Here is a 6,149-nt window from a genome sequence, read left to right as displayed (position 1 = left end):
CCTTGTGGAAGCTTTTGACGATTAATTACCGTCTTTTATTCATATGGATGCTATTAATATTGTCCATGGCCTTCCTTGTTTTTTTTTTCTTGTGGCATTACTCCTAAAACTACTAAATATTTATCCATCAGTATATTATCAAGAGTAAAATCTGCTAGGATTTGGCTGCTTCTTGTGTTAATAGTAATTTAAGCATAATTACTAACTTTTCTGCTAGAGAGTGGTTGACATGTAAGTTTCAATCAAGGCTCAAGAATCAATTCATTAAGCCTTTACTTAATTCCTACTTGGGGGCTATTTGGAATGCATGGTGCAATTGTGTCTTAAAATTCCTAATGCTCTTGTTGTGTATGATCACCTAAATCTTAATTGCTTTCTTCAAAACCCTTGGACTAGTTGGCATCATATTTTGAAATTACATGCTATCCCCCGGGTTAAATTCTTCATTTGGAAATATGCTCATGGTTGTCTCCCCACAGGTGCTTATCTCTACAACATCAATATTGGTCCCCACACTCTTAGCCATTTCTATGGACTTGATTCGGAAATTGCAGATCACATCCTCTGAAAATGCAATAAAATTCAGTTTTGTTGGAATAATTTACTTGGCTTTCTTGACTTAGGCTCCCACTTCATCTCCAATCTCAACTTTGGCTAATAGATTTGCAATTCAATCAAAGCTTTGGACCAGAGAAGCCTTTGTTAAAGTTGTCATCGTAACAACTACTTGGTACATCTGGAAGGCCATATGCTCCCTTGTCTTCCAAAATAGAATTCCAAACTTTGGTTTAATTGTGGCTAAAGCATGGACTCAAATAGCATACTACTTTAACGCTGTTAGAACGTTAAACAAGGAGTACTCTCATCCTTCATCTAACTCAGTCATCATTTAAACTGATGCTTCTTGGAGCAGGGATTCGACTATTAGTGGTCTAGACTTCATCATTATTACTAATCAAAGACTTGTTCTCCTCGTAGGTTCTATAGAACTTCACTATACCAACTCAATTCAAGCTGAGATTGATGCTATCAACTTCACTCTGGAACAGTCCATCTCCAACAATTGGAAGCTTGATTGCATCCTTTTGTAACTGCTCTAGTGTGAATCAATCTCTCAAGAACTCAAAAGATATTACCGCGTGGAGATACAAAGATGAAATTCAAAGACTTCAACATCTTCTGAATTTCCTCCCAGATGCGTCACTTGCAACCATTTCGCGGGAAGAAAATCAAATTACTGATATTTTGCCCAACTATGGTAGAAGAAACCCTAAGATTTCCCTCTTTCTCCAAAGGAATGGATCACCCTCGCTGCCTAGAAGTCCTTTGCTTGTCTTTTAATCTATGTTTTAGTTGTGCTTATCCTTATCTTTGGCTTTGCCCATTTTTTTGCAAAAACAATCCTCTTTAAAATTCCTACTTCTTCTATATCTATGTTTTTATGATGCTTCCTGGATTAATGTTGTTAGTTCCTCCGGTGTGGTTTGTGGGTATTAAGTAACACTTAAGCACTCATAGAAGTCTCACACAAACCAATAAAGAAAAAGCACACAAGCAAACACAAGAAGACACACAACGTTGGTAACCCAGTTCGGCGTCCACTCGCCTACGTCTGGGGGGCCAAGCCCGGAGATAAACAATCCACTAAAAGAGGTAAAAATAGATGAGTACAAACACTTGTCACTCACACTCTCAACAATAAAGATCACTACCCTCTCTAGATTGTTTGGTGCTGACACACTCTCCTCAAAGAGTCACTCAAGAGTCACACCTTACAATCTACGAGCAAGGTAACTTATATAGACGCCTCAACGTCCCAAATATAGCACATACCTCTTTTAGAATCTTCGCGGCTACTAATTTAAAAACCTGCCGAAATTAGCTGTTGCAACTCCTGTTGTAACATGAATTGCAACATGGCCCTGACTGTTGACTTGACTGAGTTCTAGTTATGTTGCGGACGACCTCAAGACCCATCAACCTCCCGGTCATGCTTAGTCCGAGTCGATGCAGCCAAATCTCCCGATCCCGACTGCCGATAACTAGCCTACCTCCTCAGCTCCTCATCACGCAGTCCCCTCGCAAGGGGCGCACGTCCTTGTGCGTCTTCCATGAAACTTGCCAAACTTAGTCTTCAATTCACCTAAATTTGGTCTTCAAAGATTCTCCAAACTTGATCTTCAATTCACCCAAGTTTGGTGCTCAAATCTTGCCTTCAATAGATCTTCAATCAATCAATTCAATCATCAAGGATTCTTCAAATCATATCTCCTATTGGTCTTCATTTACACCATGAATAGATCTTTCTTTAATTAAGCTCCACCATATTTAGTCTTCAATCAAATCACCTAAATATGTCTTGATATGATCTTGTCTTCAAGTTGTAATGCATTGCCAAAAATAACTCCACCAAGATCTTTAAGATAGCTTCACCATGATCTTCAAGATATTTGGCTCCATGTTAGAGATTTACTAAAAATAGCTCCATCAAGATCTTCAAGATGTTTGCCTTGCACTCCAAGTCTCCTTGCCATGTCACCATGCTTGGCACATCATCAATTATGCTTTGTCACCTTGGTTGCCATGTCACTTGGTCTAGGTGTCAAATCATGCCAATAAATAGTGCGGTTGCACTAACAAATGCATCATCAAATTCTGTCATGGGCCTTGTTGTGGTTTCCAAATCTTGTCGTATTATCATAGCAAGGGCTCTATCTTCACAAATGGAATCTCATGGCAGCTGAAGCAGCTATAGTTGTTGGTGCAAATGGAATCTAGCCGCTTTGTTTATGGGCTTTATCTTCACAAATGGAATCTTGTCGTATTTGAGCAATGACGTCTTTGATAATTATACTTGAATTTGGTACTCATGAATGACTCCAATTTGATTCAATTAATGCAACATAGAGATGACCTCACTAGTTGGAGGTTGGTAGACTCTTTGAGGAGTGTTAAGAGCCTCCTAGATTGTTTCCCATTTGTGAGTTTCGATTTCATTTCTTGGGATAATGGCTTGGCTGATGAATTAACAAATTTTAAATAGAGCAACTTATTTATTTCATTGTTTCACATGAATTTGGAATTTTTGATACGACGACAATGTTTTTTGTAGTTAAAGATTTATTTTAAAACTTTAAAATTTGTTGTTTTTTGGAATTTGTTTGTTTAGGGGTTTTAGCGCTTAAACAACAACAACAACAACTAACATTATCTCTTGCAAAAGCACACTTTGGAAATATACAATAAAATTTTTGAACTCGCATTATTAAACATCAAAAGTTCCCATAAACAAAGTGTCTTTTCAAAATGGAAATTCAGTGGATACCATGCTCTCTTTACACAATCAAAACTCATTATTTTTATCAATCCAAATCAAAATATTTACTAAGCTCAACATATAACAAAACATATTAAAACTCAACTAACTAGTCAGTTTATGACATTTGTCAAAAAAACCACAAAAACCTCAACCAATTACAAACCTATTCCCACTATCCTCATTATAATCCTCACCCTGCTCAGCCATTATAACTACCTCCACATCTTAATTCAACATCCAAATCATCCCTTATCACCAATCCAACGTATACATGTGTCTTCAACTTTCCAAATAATATCCATACCTCTTATAAAACCATCAACTACCAGACGGCAACCTGTATTCCACTACATTTTCACCAATCATCCTATCTTCTATCAGCCAATCGTCATCTACAGGTTAATATAACTACCTGCATTCCTCTTTCCAGCCTTTCCTCTTCTTTTCTTGAGCATAACTCAAGCAAACCATCTCTACATAAGCCTTTTTTCAGCTTCTCTTCCTTTTGCCAAAGTATCTTGGTATTCAAGTATCATAATCTCTCTAATCAGTTCAAATACAATTGTCTCAGTAACCTTTTTATTCTAAAAAATCACATCATTCCTTGCTTTCCATAATGTGTAGACACAAGCAGCATAGTCGTTCTTCTCATTCTTGCAAGTAATGTCTCCCCTATTGCTTTTTGAGCGAACCAACTTATTTCTCTTGTCAAAAGCAATATATTTCTTATCACATTAATTGCCAGCAGAACCTTGCTCCATACCGTCTTAGAAAAATCACATTAAAAAAAGAGATGCTCGAGCTTTTCACTAGCGGTTTTACAAAGCACATATTCATCTGATTCAACAATCCTCCACTGCATCAGCTTGTCTTTTATGAGCAGTCTTTTCTGAAGAGCCAACAATAATACAAAAGAATGTCTAAGGATATTGCTGGCTGACCACACCAATTTTGCCCATCTCACTTTCTCCATTAGTTCTACAAGAGATTTTAGTGCCAAATTAACACTAAAAACCCTTTTGTTTTTCAAGTTTCCATTCAATGTAGTCTTGTTTACTATCATCCAAAGCAAAATTTTCATTGAGAAAGGTCATTATACTAGCCATTGTGGTATCCCACCTGGCCTGTAACTCCCATCTTCCATTCTTCCAGTATTCACACACCTTGGTAGTTTTGGACATGTAAGTTTTCATGAAACTGACTCCTGGAAAGTTATCTACAACAACATGCCCATTACACCAAGGATCATACCAAAATGAAAAAGTCTTCCCATTTCCAATTTGATATTTAACTAGAGGTTTAGTTAATTTCCTTAGCTTCAGTAGGTTCCTCCAATTCCAACTTTTATATGGTGTTTTTGTGATACCCCAAAAGATCAACTTCTTTAATTTGTTCTTGATCACCCATATTGCCTATAGAGTCTTCTTTCCTTGAATTAATTCCCATGTGTGTTTCATTTGCATTGCTTGATTCCATAACATAAATGGTTTTGCACCTTGGCCACACATTTCTTTTTGTTGACATACTTTTTTCCATGCCAATAAACCACCTCTCCTCACCCCATCATTGCCATGCCACAAGAAGTTCCTACATAGCTTCTCCACTTCATTAATCACAGCTTTTGGTAGTACAAAAACTATGCACCAATAAACCTGCATACTTGATAACACTGAAATCACCACTTGCAATCTACCACCATAAGGCACGGTTTTAACATTCCAACTTTGAATTCTTGATGTGATTTTTGAGATATGCTCCTGGCAATATTCCTTTTTCATTCTAGATGAAATTAAAGGCAAGGCAAGGTACCTGACTGGTAATGTTCCTTCTTTAAATCCCATAATCTTCATGATTCTACTCTTCACATTTTGCTCCACACAAAAGAAATAAATTTCACTCTTCTGTAGATTTGTCTTCAACCCTGAAACTCCTTTGAAGTGGTCTAAGGCCCTGTTAATAAGCTCTATAGATCTAATATCTCCATTTGCATATATAAATAGGTCATCTGCAAAGCACAAATGGGTTAATTACATCTCCTCACATTCTCTATGAAATTTAAAGCCATTCCCTGTCAACCTGAGAAGTACTCTAGTTAGATATTCCATGCATAGAACAAATAGTAATGGTGAAATAGGGTCACATTGCCTCAATCCAGCTTTACTAGGAAAGAAACCTTCCATTTTTCCATAACTAAAAACATACATGTTCTAATAGAAACCATGACAAATTTAATGAATTGAGTTGGGAATCTAAAAGCAATGGCACCTCTTCTATAAAGTCCCATGAAATTGAATCATAGGATTTTTGCAAATCAATCTTCATAGCATAGCAATTTAGCTTACTTCTGTGGTAACCCTTGAGAATTCATGTGCTAACATGATGTTGTCTGAAATTGCCCTTCCCAGAATAAAAGCTGACTGGTTGAGATGTATAATTTCTGTCAGAGTGATCCCCAATCTGCTAGCTAAGATTTTTGATATAGTCTTGTATATCACATTACAACATGATATAGGTCTGAAATCTATCACTGATTCAGGCATTGCAACTTTGGGAATTAAGGTGATCATTGTAGAGTTTGCTTGTTTTAACATCATACCAATGGAAAAAAAACTCCATAACAACTAGACAGAAATCTTTTCCAACAATGTTTCACACTTTTTTGAAGAAAAAACTATTAAACCCATATGGTCCAAGGCTTTTATCAACTTTGATGCTCCATAATGCTTCTTTTATTTCTTCAATAGTCACCCTTTTGCATAATATTTTTCTAACCTCTGTAGTAATAAGCATACTCTGGAATACTGTGCTATCAAAACAATTCCTCCTAGCC

The sequence above is a fragment of the Dioscorea cayenensis genome, chromosome 5, assembly GCF_009730915.1.
Source record: "Dioscorea cayenensis subsp. rotundata cultivar TDr96_F1 chromosome 5, TDr96_F1_v2_PseudoChromosome.rev07_lg8_w22 25.fasta, whole genome shotgun sequence".
Taxonomy (NCBI): domain Eukaryota; kingdom Viridiplantae; phylum Streptophyta; class Magnoliopsida; order Dioscoreales; family Dioscoreaceae; genus Dioscorea; species Dioscorea cayenensis.
Note: the sequence above shows the minus strand (reverse complement) of the source record.